Here is a 20,839-nt window from a genome sequence, read left to right as displayed (position 1 = left end):
AAAGGCCAACAAAGTTAAGAGAGCTTTACTCAAAGATCCCCTGAAGCAAATAAAGGCTATTAGGAGCGTCATCATGCCCTACCACAAAAATGCCAAATATTCAGTTTGGGAGCACCACGACTTGTTTGAGCAAATGATGGAGATTTTTCACCTGAAGGACAGCCAAAGCTGTATTCAGTATGTAAAGTGTACATTTTCACCTGAGTATTCCAGCTTCTTTGCAGGCTGGAGGGTCAGAACCATTCAAGATGGTCCACCTATAGGGTGGCCATCCTAAAGCATTTTTCTATCCATAGAAACCCTCAAGAGGCCCGCAAGGCAGCCTACAACCTGAAATGTGGGGAAGACCAGGCCCCACAAGAATTTGTCCAGGAATTGAAATGTGCCTTTGCACAGACCACCAGGATGGTGCACACTGACAGTAAGGAATGTATTAATACCTTCTTTCATGCCCTCCGTAAATGCATTATGACCCAGCTAGTGAGGGACTTTCATGAGAAAAGATTACTAGACTGGGTCATTGAACAAGCAACTCACATCTATGAAGTGAGGAAGCCACTAGAAAGCAGAAAATACTAGCAAAACCAACCAACACCCCTGCTGCTGCAAAGGTGGCAGAGGTGAAGGTTGCCCCCATTTTAGATCTGGAGATGGGGGGGGCCTAAAAACCTTCCCCTAACTGAATCCTACCAAGCCCAGACCCAGAAGGCCCTTGGGCCAATCCCAGACAGGGAATCAGGAAGTTAACCCCACCAATGGGACCCCTAACTCCCTGAATACATCAGCCCACGATATAAGGGCAATAGGCCCATCCTGGGCTATGTGTGGACTCCTCCAGCCCAAGGGGGGGGGTCTAACCAGACAGCTGCAAACCCAGGGAACTTCCCTCCTCACTTTCCCCAGGAGGGCAGATATCCCCCAAATGCCGGGCCCAGTTTCTTTCCCCGGTACCTGCCAAACCTCAACCCCCAAAAAAAACTTCTTTCTTTCCCCACTTTCATGAGCCCAGACAGCCCAATCCGGGAGAGGAGAGGCCAAGGGTGGAGGGGTACCAAACCTATCCTAACCAGGGGTATTACACAAGACAGGATAGTTACCCTTCCCGTGATCATCCAAGGGTAGAACAGAGGACCCCGTACCAACCAGAGTGGGTGTACCAACTGGAGCTCCAGGTCAGAACATGGGACAGGACCTGGGTCGCATTTTGAGGGTGCAGACAAACCCTCCAATGAACATGGCGACTCAGAACTCCTCAAATCAAGGGTCTGGTGCTTCAGAACAATGACAGGGGAAGAACCCCTACAACCCACCGGTTCCCGGGGAAGAGGCACAATGGGAAGAGGGGTGTAAAGCCTTAGAGGAAGCTTCCTTCCCCACTTGTGAAGCGCCCCTGGAAACCCAGGAACCAGAAACAGATTCTCCTGCACCTGAAAATCTGCAACCTAGGGAACAGAGTGCGGGTAGGAGAAATAAAGAGCCTACACAGGCCCATTTTGTGGAGGAGGTGCAAATCTTCCAATTTGAAGGAGAGGGGTCCTCCGAGGATTCTGGGAAAAGGATCTTCTCCTTCAGGGATGGGGGAACCCCTCCCAAAGAGAAATGGGTCCCAAGAGATCCTGATCAAGACTGGGTAGATGTGGGGACCGAGTTAAAACCGGCCATCATCAAACCCCAGAATGACCAGCAAGAAAATCCTTGTCATGAGCTTGGGTCATGCCCCTGGATTAGCCTCTAAGAATTCGTGGACCATGGCTTATCATGCTTGGTCCGTAACACGGAAAGAACCATGTTTAGGCTACGGGGGAAAAGACACTTCCTCATCACCTAAGATGGCGGCTTAAGGGGTTCTATGGAAAGCAACCGTCATGGTCTAGTGCTTCACACTCACAGCATATATAAGTCCCTCCTCTCACCTGCTCCGCGCTTCGCGTCGTCTGCTTTGCAGTGTACGCTTACCGCGGCTCCAGTTCTCGTCACAGTTTTCCTCAGCCCACTCTTATGATCTCCTGTCATGGTTCCATAGTTTTTCCTGCTGTAGTTAGTGTACATTTCCAGTCCCTTCCACAGTATTTCCCTGGTGTCTGATTTTAGGCAGCATTCTCGCAAGTTGCCTTCACGGTTACCTCAATACAATTGCCGCGCTCATTCCTGTCAGCGGAACATTTGCAATTTCCCTCAGCAGTTGAATCCGGTTGTTTCGTCAAGCGGCAGTTACCGCAAGTATTGGCTGTTTATGTTGTTGCGCCCTTGTTTTTAGCGTGCCTTTTCAGTCAGCGGAGTTTCATGGGTTTTGTAACAACAGTAATACGTTGTTCCCCTGTCAGTCAGCCCTTCCACACATGCTAAGTAGTATTACAATTTGGTGACAAGGTTGTGAGTCATCAATTCTGGGGGAATGTTACAGTTGCTTCCAGTCAGTAAAACTACTAGAGTCATGTTATTGGTTGTGGAAGGTCTTCTTCACAAGTAAGCATACACCACACGTTTAATGTGAAAAAGAATTATACTTCATCTCTGCAATTAACCTTTTTTCTTTTTTTCTGGCCAATTGTTCACACGCATATTGAGTTGCTCCTCATAGTTGGGTTGGATGTGTCTAGGTGTTCATGCACGTCAATATGATGTAACAGCTTATCAATAGTATCTAACTCCTTATCTATTCCTATCTCCCCATTCTTTTCATGTCACTCACACCTGCCATCCTTCCTTCCCTCAGAAAATCGCATTTCATTTCCCTTCTTCAGAACAAGCGCCCCTGCGTAGAAGCAGGATGGAGAGCTCCCAAAAAACAAACTACAGGTAACGCCTCCCGAAGGGTATGAGAGATAATTCCTGAACGGGTGCATTAGACTAGTATACTAAGGATTACTGAATGTTTCTTGTAGATCACCAGACTGCATAGATCAACCACGCACACAGAGAATAGTACCAAAACAGATTTCCAGAGAAGTGCTCCAGCAGAGTTTCTGAGGTAAGCGTTACAGAACGTGAAGCCGTGCTGAAATTATACTCTGTCTGAGCATTCATGGAAAATACAGAAATGGATCAGTTAACTCAACTTCTGGGTGAATTACGAGCTGAAGTCCACGCAGCTCGGTCAGAGACCAATGCCCTGAGAAGAGAGCTGGTGATGAACAAGGATCGAACAGAAGAATTGGCTCGTCAGCTGTTACAGACTCAAGCAGGTCAGGTACCGCTACCATTAAATAATTCCCAGGCTTCTGCATCTATGGCGCCCCAGGCTCCAGTCCAAGTGGTAATTCCTGGAAATGTTCCGTTAGCTCCTCCTGAGCGCTTCACCGGAGATCCAAAGAAATTTGCTGTGTTCTTAAATCAATGCAGACTACATTTTTTGTGCAGACCGGGAGTGTTCCCCACAGACCAATCGAAGTTGGCCTTCGTGTTATCTTATTTGGGCGGCTATGCGGCCGACTGGTCCATACCCCTGGTGAATAGGGATGATCCGGTGTTGCGAAACTTCCAGGATTTTCAGAAAGAATTGGAAAGACTTTTTGCTCGACACACTCAAGGGCATGCATTGGATGGTAAGTTGTTGTCATTGAAGCAAGGCAATCAAGAATTGCTGGCCTATGTGGCCACATTTAATAGGTTAGTGGCAGAAACCAATTGGCCTACGGAAAAAAGAACAACTTTATTTTATCGAGGTCTGCGCAGCGAATTAAAGGACATTTTGGCACAAGTGGTGAACCCTCCGGAGGATATCAATGACTTCATTGATCTGACTATTCAGTTAGACCACAGGCTACAAGATCGTAGAACTGATTGCACTCGCCTAGATAGTCGAGCGTATGTGGTTCGCCCTAGAGAATCAATTGCAAGATCAGGCCCAGAAACTCACTCCGAACCCATGCAGTTGGGGGGGATTCGAGGCCCAATTTCCCAGACGGAGAGAGAGAGAAGACGTCAACAGAAGTTATGTCTATATTGTGGTAAGGCGGGTCACTTTTTAAAGGACTGCCCAGTAAAACCGGCACGAAAACCTTTGGGAGGTGTGGGTCAAGATCAGAAGGACCAGAATTCGGAAAACTCCAGTGCCCGGCAAGTTTAGAGGTCAGCTTGTCAAGCGTGAATAAGGTTTCAATGACCTCCCACTTTGTGTTTCCAATCATCCTATTCAGTCCTGAGTTTCCCACAATCAGACATGAGTTGACTGCATATATTGACTGTGGAGCTGTGGGCAATTATATGGATCTTCACCTGGCTAGCAAATTGGGATTTCCCTTAACGGATAAGTTAAAGGCAGAAAATGTATCCGGGGTCGACGGCACTCCCTTAGTGTCAGGTCCGGTTACACAATGCATTAACAATCTTATTATGCTCTGCCAGGAGGAACACAGAGAGAGGATCTCTTTTGACCTGATTCGAGCTCCCCAGTTTCAGATTATCTTGGGAATGCCGTGGTTAGAAAAGCATAACCCATTGATCAATTGGCGAACACGAACCTTGACCTTTGCTCTTGACTGCCAAAACTCTTGTAATTCCATGGAAAGTTCTGTGAAGATGATGCTACAGGAGGGATCCACAGAAATTACCTTAGGTCTTATAGGCTCCTTGCCCCATGAATACCGGAAATTTCAAGATGTATTCCAAGAGGAAAAACAAGCCGAAGTATTGCCCCCTCACAGACCTTACGATTGTCAAATTGATTTAATTCCAGGATCCCAGCTTCCGTGCAGTCGAATTTATGCTTTGACAGAAAAGGAAAATGCCCATTTGAAAACCTATTTGGATCAATATCTGGCTAATGGATTTATCAGACCATCTAAGTCCCCGGCAGCATCGCCCCTATTTTTTGTCCCCAAAAAAGAAGGAGAATTGAGAACGTGTATAGACTACCGAGCTCTAAATCAAATCACTGTAAAGAATCGCTACCCTCTTCCACTCATTTCTACATTGTTGGACCAAGTAAAACAGGCGCAGATCTTCACCAAGCTAGACCTCCGAGGGGCATATCATCTAATTCGCATAAAGGAGGGAGATGAGTGGAAAACTGCATTTCGAACCAGATACGGGCTTTTTGAATACATGGTGATGCCTTTCGGGCTGTGCAATGCTCCAGCAGCCTTTCAATCCTTTATGAATGACATTTTCAGAGATATGTTGGATATTTTTGTGGTGGTTTATGTGGACGACATTCTAATTTTTTCTGATGAACCTCTTGAACATGTCAAGCATGTGACTGCTGTTCTTCAACGACTCAAGGAAAACTCTCTATATGTTAAACTGGAAAAATGTCACTTCCACGTTTCAGAAGTTGAGTTCTTGGGGTTCATTTTGTCGGCGCTAGGAGTCAAGATGGACAACCGAAAAGTTGATGCAATTCTCACCTGGCCTGCACCCACGTCAGTTAAAGGAATTCAAAGTTTCCTAGGGTTTGCAAATTTTTATCGACGGTTTGTGTCCGATTTCTCACGATTGGTTCATCCCATTACGTCCTTACTCAAGAAGAATAAAAAATTTGATTGGACTACAGAGGCAGATGAGGCCTTTAAAAAATTAAAGGAAAGATTTACCGCAGCCCCTGTCCTCCAGCATCCACGGCCGGACTTTCCGTTTGTGGTGGAAACAGATGCTTCTAATGTTGCCATGGGAGCAGTGTTATCACAGCGAAATCCGGACTCCCACGAATTGCATCCTGTGGCCTTTTGGTCTAAAAAATTCTCCTCTACAGAGCTCAATATACAATTACTGATAAGGAATTGTTGGCCATCAAGTGTGCCCTTAAGGAATGGAGACATCACCTACTTGGGGCAAGACACACCGTTACCATTTTTACGGATCACCGCAACCTGCAGTACCTTGCTTCGGCTAAGGCACAATCCTCCCGTCAACTACGTTGGGCCCTCTTTTTTGCCGAATACGACTTTGTCATCACATTCAGGCCGGGGGTACGAAATGGAAAGGCGGATGCCCTATCTCGTATTGGAAAAGGTGAAGAAGCTTATGTGCCTCCCACTCCTGTGGAAATTATTCCTGGGGAAAAGGTGCTTGGAGTTGTGGGTACAACAGATTCGTCTTGGGAGAAACTGAGAGAGGAAATCAAAATCAGCATGAACACTGACGAACTGCAGAAATGGGAGGCAAAGGGTGAAAATTTCAGTGTTCTGGATGGTTTGCCATTCTATCGGAATCGCCTGTATTTGCCCACGCACAGGCTGCAAGTTCAAGTAATTTCCGACTATCATGGAGCCTTGCTGGAGGGTCATCCTGGAATTGCCAAAACCCTGGAGAAAGTGAAAAGATCTTATTGGTGGCCCACATGGCAAAAAGATGTAGTTCAATTCTTGAACACTTGCGGAAATTGTGCTCAAAACAAGAATCAAAAGAGTAAACCTGCTGGTCTTCTTCAACCGCTGAGTGTGCCACCTGCTCCCTGGCATACTCTCTCTATGGACTTCATCACAGATCTACCTATGTGCGAGGGGTATGATACCATTTTGGTGGTGGTAGACCTTTTTTCAAAAATGGCGCATTTTGTAGCCTTGAAAGGGTTACCTACAGCATCGGCTCTGGCTAAAACCTTCTTGGAGAATGTTGTAAGACTCCATGGTTTTCCGTCAATAGTAGTGTCTGATCGAGGAAGCCAGTTTGTTTCTAAATTCTGGAAAAAATGCTGCGAATTGGCCAAGGTGGAGATTCGCTTGTCCACCAGTCATCATCCCCAAACGGACAGACAAACCGAGAGAACTAATCAAACCTTGGAACAATACCTCCGATGTATGTTGCATCAGTCTGAAGACACCTGGTTTAATATCTTGTGGGTAGCTGAATACGCTTACAACAACTCTGTGCACGCCTCTACAGGTTTAAGTCCATTTTTTACCTTACATGGCCGGCACCCTCGACATCTGCCTATGATCCTCCTGAATCCTTAGAAATGCCAGCTGTGAAAACTCTGCATGAAAAAATTGCCACTGCACTGGTCAAGGCTCGAGAGCATTTGTTAGTTGCCAAAGAGGCCCAGAAGAAATTTGCTGATCTCAAAAGAAAAAACCCTCCCGATTACAAGGTTGGAGATTTAGTGTGGCTGTCTACCAAAAACTTAACATTGAAGGGGTCACGAAAATTCCTTCCAAGATTTCTGGGACCATTTACAATCGAAAAAGTGATTAATCCTGTGGCCTTGAAGTTGACCCTTCCCAAAAACTTGAAAATCCATCCAGTGTTTCATGTTACCCTGTTGAAGCCAGTCAGTCCGAATACCAGAATTCATGAAGTTCCAGCCCCAATGGAAGTTGAGACTGACCAGCCAGAGTATGAAGTCAAGGCTATTCTGGATTCCAAGGTGGTGCGCAAGAAGTTGTTCTATTTAGTGGACTGGAAGGGGTATGGTCCTCAGAATAGAACATGGGAACCCCAAGAGAATATACATGCGCCTAGATTGTTGAGAGCCTTTCATAGAAATAACCCGTGCAAGCCCACCAAGGGGAATGCTGGTTTAGGAGGGGTTTTGGGGGGGAATACTGTCATGAGCTTGGGTCATGCCCCTGGATTAGCCTCTAAGAATTCGTGGACCATGGCTTATAATGCTTGGTCCGTAACACGGAAAGAACCATGTTTAGGCTATGGGGGAAAAGACACTTCCTCATCACCTAAGATGGCGGCTTAAGGGGTTCTATGGAAAGCAACCGTCATGGTCTAGTGCTTCACACTCACAGCATATATAAGTCCCTCCTCTCACCTGCTCCGCGCTTCGCGTCATCTGCTTTGCAGTGTACACTTACCGCGGCTCCAGTTCTCGTCACAGTTTTCCTCAGCCCACTCTTATGATCTCCTGTCATGGTTCCATAGTTTTTCCCGCTGTAGTTAGTGTACATTTCCAGTCTCTTCCACAGTATTTCCCTGGTGTCTGATTTTAGGCAGCATTCTCGCAAGTTGCCTTCACGGTTACCTCAATACAATTGCCGCGCTCATTCCTGTCAGCGGAACATTTGCAATTTCCCTCAGCAGTTGAATCCGGTTGTTTCGTCAAGCGGCAGTTACCGCAAGTATTGGCTGTTTATGTTGTTGCGCCCTTGTTTTTAGCGTGCCTTTTCAGTCAGCGGAGTTTCATGGGTTTTGTAACAACAGTAATACGTTGTTCCCCTGTCAGTCAGCCCTTCCACACATGCTAAGTAGTATTACAATTTGGTGACAAGGTTGTGAGTCGTCAATTCTGGGGGAATGTTACAGTTGCTTCCAGTCAGTAAAACTACTAGAGTCATGTTATTGGTTGTGGAAGGTCTTCTTCACAAGTTGGCATACACCACATGTTTAATGTGAAAAAGAATTATACTTCATTTCTGCAATTAACCTTTTTTCTTTTTTTCTGGCCAATTGTTCACACGCATATTGAGTTGCTCCTCATAGTTGGGTTGGATGTGTCTAGGTGTTCATGCACGTCAATATGATGGAACAGCTTATCAATAGTATCTAACTCCTTATCTATTCCTATCTCCCCATTCTTTTCATGTCACTCACACCTGCCATCCTTCCTTCCCTCAGAAAATCGCATTTCATTTCCCTTCTTCAGAACAAGCGCCCCTGCGTAGAAGCAGGATGGAGAGCTCCCAAAAAACAAACTACAGGTAACGCCTCCCGAAGGGTATGAGAGATAATTCCTGAACGGGTGCATTAGACTAGTATACTAAGGATTACTGAATGTTTCTTGTAGATCACCAGACTGCATAGATCAACTACGCACACAGAGAATAGTACCAAAACAGATTTCCAGAGAAGTGCTCCCGCAGAGTTTCTGAGGTAAGCGTTACAATCCTCTTGCCAAAACAATTCTGGTGACTGACTCCAAAAAGGAGGGGCAGCCCAGAATCAGAACCAGGGGAGCCAAAAACCTTCCTCATATCCAATTGCCACCTTTTTCTTACAGGTTCCCAAGATCCCAAACAAAATCCGGGCCAAATCACCCATCTGCCGGAATCCAAAGCAAAGAAATTAACCCACCAATTGGCCAAAAATGTGCATCATCTTTGCCCCCTTGAGGAAAAGGAGGGAAGATTGTATGCCCCGGTCCCAATTCAGGGGCAATGGACAATTTTGGCACTCGTGGACACTGGATCCCAAGCCACCCTTTGGTCAAAAAGGGCCTTTGATCAGCTGAATGCGGGAAGGGTGGAGAAATACCAAATCCCTCTCACCCCTCTTCCTGGACAACTTCAGAACTTCGATGGAAAGGAACTTCCTCTCGAGGGGACTGTGGATTTAGACATTAAAATTGGGTGACACAAGGTGGAGCACCAGGTCATAGTTGTGACTCCAGAGGGCACACCATGTTTACTGGGGAATGACATCCTGCGTAGATTGTCTCCCCTCATAGATTGTGTAAACAAGGTCCTCTGGACCCAGACTAACCGACCAATAAAATTGAAACAGAGTGTCAACCATATTCGTTTAAATGGCATATGCCACATGGTTGAACAAAAACAAATTGAATTCCACTTCCAGAATAACCAAATCCCAGACGTGACAGTAATTGCAGTAGGACAACAAACTGGTGATGGGGAGTACTCTCTATTTCTGAAAATCAACCTTTCTTCTAGTCTAAGCTGGCATTCCACACTGGAAGAGAACACTCTGAAATTCTATACAAATTCACAATCCGAAAATCCTACTCCTATAATCCAAAATGAAGAGAAAGCAGCTCAAAGCGTGGCTGATATTCAGAAAAGTGGAGAGCAGTTGTTCATCCCTATTCAGTTAAATGAAGGGAAGGACTCTGTTCTCGCCTGAGTGTTTGTGAACAATGGTAACAGCTTCATCAGTGAGGCCATGATCCGCAAACTCCCAAAAGATCCAGCCATTATCATATTTAAATTGATATAAAAATGGGAAATGGACCTGGAAGCACCCGATTCCAAACATCACCTGCCTACCAGGTGTATGCTCAAAATTCACATAGGTAACAAGAGCATAGTCCATAATTGTTGGGCCGTGCGAAATGTCCCTGCTGCATTTTATTTAGGCAGTGACATTCTCAATCGCTTTGCCATTAGTTTGGACCTAATAAACTTCAAAGCATGGTCCCGATTAGCGGGTAATGCCATGGACATTGATGACCCAGAGGAAGCATTTCGGTCAGCTCAACTGCTGCCATATGCAGTTGAAATTCAGATTGGAGAGGAAGTCACCATCCCAGAATGGACCCAACAATTCTCACTGAAAGTAAAAATTAAAAGAGGACAGAAACAGAAAAATCCTGACGCCTATGTTCATCTTAATGCTCATTTCCAACAGCAAGGGTTGGGGGTAAACTCAACAGCACTAGTCATTCCAATAGAGGTGGAAAACAGCGACCTAAAGAGTATCACTCTGGTTGCAGGCACCATTATTGGAATGGTGGCTGATTTTTCCATAGATTTAGGTAACAAACTGTTAGGACCAATCCCCAAGGACTGTTTTGACAGTAATAGCAACAATGACCCAACACCAGACAGGATCTTCACCCGGCATGGGGGGAATTTCCTGGTGTACTCCTCTTGCCCTTATGGTAATGTAGATGTGACCTGTGACTTCAGTAGGGATGAGGTGATCTTTCATGTCCACAAGGACTGCCTTCCCCTCTGAAGCCATCGGTCCAAATCAGTACTTTGACCAGGGACTTCTCACCCCAGCTGGAGGAGCCCACTGAGATAACCAAACCAGAAGTCTTTCCAGGCTTCAGCCAGATGGTTGAAGAGAGAGCCGACCTAGCTGATGCCTGTTAGACTCTGGAGCAAAACCAAATATTGAAACAAGTTTTCTTAGATTTTCAAGATCTATTTGTGGTGGACTCATGTGACTGTGGTTGCACCGACATCCACACAACAACAATTCCCACGGACCCTGGCATGGCTCCAGTGTATGTGAAGCAATATCGCTTGCCTCTCGCATCAATGGATTCCCTTACTGGAATAAGTAAGAACCTTGAGTCCCATGGGATAATTCGTATAGTCCACAGCACCTTCAATAATCCGGTGCTGGGGATTTTGAAACCAAACGACCAGTGGAGACTCTGTGCTGATTTAAGGGAGCTCAACAAACGGGTCCATACTTCCCGATGGCCTCTTCCCTACATTGACCAAGGGCTGGCCCAGATCCAAGGGTCACAGGTATTCACTGCAATTGACCTGACCAATGGGGACTGGACTGTACCTGACAGTAGGGAGGACCAATACAAGCTGGCCTTCGGGGGGGCAGCAGTACACTTGGACCCGGACTCCCTTCGGATACATCAACTCCGGCAATGAAAATAACATCTTTCTGTATAAGGCCATGCCCGACTTGGGCGAGAGGGGTAACCTGGCCTATGTAGATGATGTTCTAGTCAAAAGCTCAACTGTGGAGGAACACATAGCGGAGATCCGTTATGTTCTGACACAGTTGAGGGCTGCCGGAGCAAAGTTCTCTTTCCAAAAGGCACAGTGGTGTAGAACCTGTGTCAATTTCTTGGGGCATGAGATAACTCCTGAAGGTCTCTGTCCCCAGGAAAAGAAAGTTGAAGCACTCCAGAAATTAAAAGACCCCACAACTCTGCGGGAACTAAGAAGCCTCCTTGGACTAACTAATTACAGCAGAAAGTTTATTGAGGACTACGCAGAGATCACAAAACCCCTGATATATCTGTTGAAGGGGGGGTCAAGTGAGAGTGGGGTACAGAACAAGTCAAAGCAGTAAGACAACTCAAAAGAAGCCTCTCACAAGCACCTTGCCTAGCTTACCCGGTCAAAAACAAGGAGTTCTTCTTGGAGACAGGGTTCTCAAATACATGCTTGATTGCAGTATTACATCAAAAGCATGACAAGGTCAATAAAGTAATCTCCTATGCGAGTAAAACTTTATCCTCTGTGGAGGAAAAATACAACGATTGTGAGAAGGCACTCCTGGCAATGGTGTGGTCATTGAAGTATTACCACCTGTTTATCCAGGGGGAACACATCATAGTGGAGACTCCAGACCACCCTCTGCAATATCTTCAAAGTGACAGAATCCGGGCTGGAAATGTGAAAGGCTTTCCTGTGGAAGTCAGATACGGCCAAAACAAGAAAAGTCCACTCGCGCAAGGTCTGGCTGACTTGCATGATTGTGCCAGAGAAAACTGTCTCGAGGATGAAAGTCTTAAAATCTGGGACAACATGGAGGCATAGTTAATTCCCCACACAAAATCTATGAAGAAGACACGTGTGAGGGAATGCCCACTGTCTATGTGGATGGGTGCTCCTACCATGTTGACAACAATGGGGAAAAGGAACTTGTGGCCGGAGTAGGGAATGCATGGGTAAATGATGCCCCAGAACCCTCCGCTGGGTACAAAATCTGTCCCCAGAGTAGTCAAGTGGCAGATCTGACGGCCGTGCATCAAGCCATCCTCACTGCTGTCCAACACCAACTCCACGAACTGGTCATAATCCCTTGGGGTCATTACGATTTGGGCGGTAAGGGATACCGGTAGGACCGGTGCCGGTAATCCCTTACTGCCGATTTCGAGGTCCCTTGGAGGGGACCGTAAGGAACGTGTGGTGAAACCACACATCCCTTACGGGTGCCGCTAAGAGACCAGGGTGCTAACAACGAGCTTGCAAGTCCAAAGTCGGTTATTAGCGCCCTCCCCATTCCCATTGAGCCCAATAGGAGCTCAATGGGAATGGGGAATGGTTTGTTCAATGGGAACTTACCAGTCCCGCCAGGGTCGGACTGCACCGTTAAGTCCCCATTGAATAAGACCAGTGCCGGACCCATTATTGGAGGCAGTCATGGCGCAAATAGCACCATGACTACCACCAATCTTGGAATGTGGCCCACTGATTCAGATTATGTACAGAACGGGTATGTGGAGCACCTGGTTAACTGGAAAACCACAGGCATGCTATGTGCTACTAATAAACCATTAAAACACAGAAAATTAATACAAAATATTGATGATCTGGTCTCCTCGAACGAATGTCATGACCATCTACTGGAAAAAGATAAAGGGTCATTCTAAAGAAGAGGGACCAGACAAAACTGGAAATAACATTGCTGATCAGCTGGCCAAAACCAGAGCCATCCAAGCGGATCTACTTGAGATCGAGTCCCTGTTGGGGGAAATCCAGGTCACTGCTATCACTAGGTCCCAGACAAGTGCTCACAATGAACTTTCAACTGCAAAATGGAGTAAGGAGAGGAGACCCTAGATGCTGATTTTATTATGGCTCAAAAAGGGGATCCAATAATTGGTAAGTTTTATCAACACATTGAGGAACCTGAGAACTTTCCCCTGATGGATACCGATTACATTAGAAAAGAGGACCTCAGAGTGTTGATGAAATGTCCAAAAATGTTCTGAATCCAAGACGGTTTGCTGGTAAGGAGATCCATACCTGGCCATGACCAGTGGGTGGTCCCTACCTCATTCTGAAGCCTGATGCTGGGTCACGCCCATGATGCGGCCACAGCCAGTCATCAGGGGTTTCATACGACATTAGAAATCTTGTGAGAGATTGCATACTTGCCACACATGGGGCAGGACCTCGACCAATACTTGATTGGTGTCTTGTGTGTGCACAATTTCAGCCAACATCACTCACACACCTTGCTCCCCTCCAAAAGAGGTGGATGAAACTGTCTTGGTCAGATTTGCAAGTCGATTTTATTGGGCCTGTGATTCGCTCTTCTAGCGGGAACAAGTACATGTTGACTGTAACATGCTTGTTCACTAAATGGGTGGCATCTGCCCCAGCCCCAAATTGCAAGGCAGAAACAGCAGCTGCCCTGATTATCAATCACATCTTCTCGCGTTTTGGACTACCCCAAAGGATGGAATCAGACTGAGGTAGTCACTTCACTAGTGAGGTGATGACAAAGACATGAGAGATACTTGGGGTCAAAAGGAAACTACACATTGCCTACCGGAAGTCCTCTAGTGGTGGAATTGAGCGGTACAATAAAACTATTGTGAGCATATTAAAAAAGTTTGTGGCAGATTCTGGGCCAAGTTGGGACATTCGATTACCCCCTGTCCTGATGGCCATCAGATCTACCACTTCTTCTGCAACAAAAATGTCTCCATTTGAGCTGATGACTGGACAAAGGATGGTGCTACCCCAGCATCTGCTATACGGAACTCAAGAGCACACCTTGATGAATGCCTCCACAACTCATGAGTATGTTGATTATGTTGAGAATCTGAGAAAACACCTTCAACATGCTTTTGCCTATGCTCAGCGGAATCTAGAAAGATCTGCAGACAGTATGAAGACCCACTATGATCTCAAGGCAACTAAAAAGGAATATCAAGTAGGAGACTGGGTCTACTTGTACAATTTCCAAAGGAACCAAGCCAAAGAGCGCAAATTCATCCCAAGTTGGTGGGGTCCTTTTGAAATTGTGGACAGAATCTCACCAGTCACCTACAGAATCCGCATTCCCAAGGGCAGTTTGGCAAAAGGGGAAGACAAGTGGGTCCACATAAACCAGCTGAGGAGTTGCCATCTCAGACATACCTTGCAGCAAATAGAGGTGCCGACCGGAAACCCAGAGGGGGAAATCCAGAAGAATCACTACATGTTCACCATGTATGTGCAAAAAGAGTGTTAAGACCATTAGTAAACATAGATGGGAATATTGTCAATTATAACCAATGCAAGTGTCTTTCCCACTGCTGACATCCCCAGATGACTTGTGGACACAGTAGTGAGACAATATCCATAACCATGCTCTGTTCTATCTTCTAGCATCTGGTTTAAGAATCATCCAAAGGATTACCAAGGAGGACCACTCGGGGACCGGGAGGAAAGACTCAAGTAGCCCGGAGTGCCGCTCCAAGCTCCCAACCAGAACCAGCAATACGCCCAACCAGAACCAGCAATACTCCAGACCAGAACTGGCGAGGAGAGCGGGTCGCCTTTAGCACTGATGGTTAAGCGACTGAAGTTCTCCACACGGACTGAAAAAGAACATCTCAATCTCCCGACTTCCCCTTGACGGGAGGTCAAAATCAAGTCGGGAGGAGGGGCTCTTTGGGATGTATTAACCCACTCCGCTATGCTATGCGGCATCACTCTGCCAGTCATGGTGAATGAAATAGCAGCAAGGGCGGCAAAACCCTTGTACGTGCCAAAAACCTACAAAAAACGTGCGCTTCAGCACACAAAAAGAGGAATGCACAACCTGCCACCCATGGTGCATGTGCGATGGAATAGAGCACACCCTGCAGAAATGCGCCAATGGGCTCCATGACCAGCAAAGAGAGTGCAGAGAGAGAAGCAGCACTTTGCGAATGAAACCCCAAAATGGGCCTACAAATGACCTTTGGGTTGTTGCCAAAATCTCATAAACGCCTATAACACAACCCTTCATAATCTTGACTGATGCTAAAATTCATGTATCTAATGAAGCATTGTGAACATATAAAGTCCTAATGTGAAGAGAAAAACATTCTTCAGACAAACTGGTTTGTTTGAAAACTGACAGCACATGCCCAAAATTTGGGTATAGTACCTGGGGCCACCTGAATGACAGCTGTCAGAGGAGTTGCTGAGGAATCTTTAGATTGAGCTAAAACTAAAAGTCTGCTGGATTAGAAAACATAAAAAGGATTGTTGCCAAAAAGGAATACAGATTTTAATTGTGTTTTGATCCCACATATTTTAAGGCTAAGAAAGTAATTTATTTATGTTTGATGCAACAAATGTGGTTTTGGCTGGATTAAAAAGTAAATTAGCCTGGCCGAGCTACAAGAACTGGAAATGCAGGTTTTTCTCCCAGAAGGAGGGCCTTCCTCTCAAGAGAAACTCACTGGGAGATGTTAATTGTGGAATTAGAACAGATGCTTGTCTACAGAGAGCAAAGGAACACTGAAAAGCCTTTCAGCCCAGGAAGCAGATGTGTGAAGGCAGTCGTAAACTCTCTTGGAAGGAGCTTCCCCCAAGGAGGGGTATGCACTGGACTCCCAGGAGAGTCAAAGGGGTGGAGCCAAGTGACCATCTGCTGTTAAGAATGAACAATGAACAATTTTTAAAAGACTCATAACTTGTTATTCAAAGAGGTGAAAAATATAAAATGGACAGAGTTGTTCATTTAATTTTTGGCGGCACGTGTGAAGAGGCGGTAGAACTGTGTGACATGTTCTGGACAGGAATGGCAGTACATGTGGTTTTATGCAAAATGTATTAATGTTAGAATTGTGAAAATGTACACGCACATTCCTATGTGAAACACACACATTTGTGGAAAGTTGCATAAAATTTGGAGATGGTGTTCATAGCGAAAAGGACTAAATTCTGTAGAAAGTTGAGACAAGATCCCACAGCTACAGGGTTTTGAGGAATAGCTGCTACATAAAATATGGCATCTTTGTGTGTGATTTGTATAAAGGTGACCAATGTAGAAATGTACATTTAGTATCAAATCCGATTTTGAGACCAGAGGCAAAAGGGAGGTCTCTGAGGATTGTAAATCAAATAATAAAATGTGACATCATCTGGCCTTGATCTAATCACTCAAATTGCAAGGCAGCGATGTGTAGTATTAAAGATAGTATTCGGTGTTCTGTCACCCCATTGGTGATTGTTGTTTATCTATTAAAACCTATTGTGATTAAATTTCAAATACATAAATAAATATTTACCTTTGCAAACTAGCCTGATTCCTGGTTCAGTGTGAATGTGGGGGTTCCAGGAGAATGGTGTGATATGAGTGGTATATCGTTCAGAATATTGAATTTATAGACAAAAATAAATAAGGATTTCAGTTGTGCACTACATGCTGGGCTTTGACTTGGGTGTGTGCCGGATTGAAATCACTTACAGAGGGATGAGGCTTTGGGTCGGAAGACTGTGTTGGTCCTGTAGGAAGATGGGCCATTTTGCGTGAGACTGCAGAAGCAGACCGCCGTATTATTATGATCCCTGTGCCTACCCTGCAGGGCCAGCATTGTGCTCACGTATCACCTGCCATTGAAGATGCTGCCTCAACTCCCCCCATACACTGCAGGCTCCATGCCTACCCCAGTCCAAATCACATTAAAATCATAGCAGTACCAGTACTCAATGCCCACCAGGCAAATCCAGTACTCAACACCCAATGCCGCAAAATCGCATGTGCAACAACCCTCCCACAGACCCCAACACAAACGCATACACAGATCCCTACCCAAACATGCACTAAAAATCTCCTACCACAAGGTACAGTAATGCATTCCACAGGAGCAAGTGGTTTAGGGGGCAACCCTTTTCCCCTTCCCGGAACACATGCCTATCCTGAAACGGACAGCCCACAGAGAGCTCTGCTTTCCCCAGTTCTGTCAGTCACTACTAACCGAGAAGAGGAACCCCAGGTAGGAGGCTGGATAGGAAATAAACATTTACATTTATGGTTGACACAGTAGCTATAAAGTCCTATATTAGGGAAGGAAAGTGTATCTTGTCAGGTAAGATTAAGTACACTGTGAGGAGTAAGTAGTGCAAGGCTGACAGCTGATTGTAGATTTCTTAAAATATGCCATTTTATATGGGAAATTATATACAGAAAATACCTTACTTGCCCTACTCTACAGAGGAATTCCCTGTCTAGTTTATTAGCTAAGGGAACATTCTCTAGTATGGGATAGATGGCCCTCACAGTAAACAACAAACTCATATGGAAAATACATATAGAAGCACAATATATCTAACAATATTAACACAATGTCTGAATGGCTCACTCCTGTCCTGTGAAAGGTCCCTTCCAAAGGATTCAAAGTCAATTCAAAATGTTCAACAAAGGAAATGAATGGTTTTGAACCAGCCCTTGATAGTTCCAAGTTAAAGGGAAAAGTTCATCAAACAAAAATCCAGTGGTAACAAATATCTGTTACTGAATGAAAGATCGACTTCCAACTTTCAGAAAAAAAATAGCACACATGGTAATCCTGGTTATGAGAAGTTGTCTCTTCTTCTTGATCATTTGTCACAGTTCAAAATAAAATGTAATATTCCCCACTGTCAGCAACATACAGTTCTTAATAAACAGTTAGGACTTTGTCATGTACAAATTTACATTGTTATGTTTGTCAGGATGTATCCTTTGTGCTACTACTTCCACTTCAATAACCATACTTCTACTGTTGGTACCATGAGAACAGTCACCTTAGTCCCGCTGTACATTACTGGTTCATACCACTTCAATGTTACATCTGTTGACAACTTATTATACCACCACAGTCTAAGTAATAATACCACAGCTCAGTAATCAAATTGCTTGGCAGGTAGGCAAGGCACTCTTCCTTTAAGGACTTTCTCAAATTGGCAGCCTCTTTGCCTCTCACCACTGTCTGCCACAATTACAACCAGGTGCTGCCCCAAGGCTCTCTTTCCTCTGGCTTTTTGAGTCTTTGGCACCCCAGGTTGTGTCTACTTTCAACAACTCTTGAAAAGCAACTAGTTTCCCTTTTCCTTATTGACTCACGCCTTTCTGTTAGTTATCATCCTTAAGTAAATACCCAAAAGCCTTGGTGCCACTCTCTCAGCTTCAGGTAATGCTGGTTCACTTGTCTTTTCAGCCACTTGAGAGTTAACAACTACACAGTGTAGTTAGATGTTTCTATAATTCTGTGAAAGGTTAGTTTCACTACAATAAGGGGTTAACTCTTAACTTGGGAAATGCATGTTCTTCTCTTCAAAAAAATAAACTCTTTACTTCGTAGAAATTGAACGAATGTCACTTCTGGATACAATATAGGATTCAGCCTCCTAGTTGAAAACACAATTAGGCACACGCAACTTCTCTTTAAAGTTGTTTTCAAGGTTTAAAAATGAAGCGTGAATTGTATTGTTGTGTAAAGCAAAAGGATAAAGTTCGGAATTACTTTGGGAATCACAATTAGGTACATGTGACCTTCTTTTGATGTCGTTTCAAGACTTTCTACTTTGTAACTGAAATGTTTTCAAGATTAGGTATTTGTTAATGCTTTAGAGAGCATTCCCTTTTCTTAATTATGGACATGTGAACACTCTGTTAGACAGCAACAGTCTTTAAGTAGTTCACCGATGGATTTCAATGACTTTAGCTTTCACGCAAATGTTAGGACTTTCCCTGCATATGCGATTGCTACATTTTCATTGTGAATAGTACTTTGAATAGAACAAATAACTTCTGCTCACATAAAGTCATACACCAATCAATTAGGAGTTGGAAACAGTAACCGGCAAGACTCGTGGAAAGTGTTAGAAGGCTGTGCTTCATTCACCGTCTTCTCAGACACTTGCGTTGCGGGTTGCACAGCTCTCCTGACTTCCAATACTACTTCTGCTGCTTCTGTCTTGCTAGGGACCCACATCCTCTCCTGCATGGGTGTCTCCGGTCCGGCCACTTGAATTGGGAGTTCCTTTTTCTTATGAGACTCTCGGCTTCCCTCTGGCTTCTGGTCTCAGTATCTTGCATGTTCACAGCACTGTTTGGATCACGCAATAATGCTCACATGAGGAAAGCTTTGTCTCATGCACATCTCCTGCTGCACAGCCTCTGCATTTCAGCTATTGGGAGAATAAGACTCTATCAGAACATGCAGGTGAAATCTGCTGTCTCCATATGCTGACGGCCCTCTTGTGCTCACACTTTCAAGTGATTTGCCAGCCTCATGCTTCTTCTCTACTTCTACTGCCACACCCACCCTTCCAGCTCCGGTTCCAACTCCTTCTACTCCTCCTTTCCCAGGGGGCCTTTTATTCTTCCCAGGTTCATTGACAATTATTAGGTGTGGGCTGTTTAACTTAATTGCCCAATTACTGCAATGACTACTAGGCTTATTTGCCTCTACACTTTGAATGACAAACAGTTCTTCGAGGACACCTAAGAAACAGGAGAAACTATTTTTTAAATGTCCCTACCGTGCCATGTTATGATTCAAAATGGAGGGATACCCTACGCTATGCCCATTGCCACAACACTACCATCAAACCTACAATAAGACATGGAGAAGGTACCATGTAATGTATGAATCAGTTACCCCCATGATGTAGGTTTATTAAAGAGCATAGGGGCAGTTTGTATTAAGCTTAAGCATGGCACGGTGTTACCCAGAGTAAGGCAATACCTTATGTCAAGAGAAGCAGATGAATGGATCTATGACGCCATTGTAGCATTATGGCAAGAAGGCATAATACAGCCATCAGAGTTCCCATGCTATACGGCTACATGCCCTGTCAAAAAAGGCGAAAGGTTCATCCTGGTAGATGGTGCAACACTTATGCCCTTTGAACAATATTGTAGAGGCCAAATGCCCAGTAATATCCAGCCCTGCTACACTTCTTTGTAATATACCCACAGAGGCAACAGATTTTACTGTGATCGAACTAAAGAATACATTCTTCTACATTCCATTGCACCCAGATTCGCAATATCTCACAACATTTACTTACCAGGGCCAAAGGTTCCAGCATACAATGTTAAATCAGGAATAATGTGAATCCCCAAGCATCTTTAACAGAGTATGGCTGTAAGCAGACCGAGCACATACCAGTTCTGCAATGTCATTAACCTGATGGCTCCAGTTCAACCTTGATTGCGTAGAACCCTTTTTCAGTATCATTCACCAGCTGTATTACTTTGTATCTAACTATTTGCATTCATTTGACATTTGCTGCTGCTTGTATCCCTGGCACTATCTGAGAAGGGTAAACTGTTTCTTCTTTATTATACCATCAGTGTTGATCAGGTATTTCTTTGATCAATTGAGCTGAGTTTGATGATACATAGACCTTTTATTCCTTTTCAGAAATATTTTTCTCTTCTTTTCTGCCAAAATTCAGAAGACAGGAGATTGTAATGGGGATGCAGAAGCAGTGGGCCCTGGTGATGGTGTGGGGGTGCCCAGGCTCCGGGTGTCATG

Source organism: Ambystoma mexicanum, chromosome 7q, assembly GCF_040938575.1.
Source record: "Ambystoma mexicanum isolate Mex_15411 chromosome 7q, UKY_AmexF1_1, whole genome shotgun sequence".
In the NCBI taxonomy this organism is placed as follows: domain Eukaryota; kingdom Metazoa; phylum Chordata; class Amphibia; order Caudata; family Ambystomatidae; genus Ambystoma; species Ambystoma mexicanum.
Note: the sequence above shows the minus strand (reverse complement) of the source record.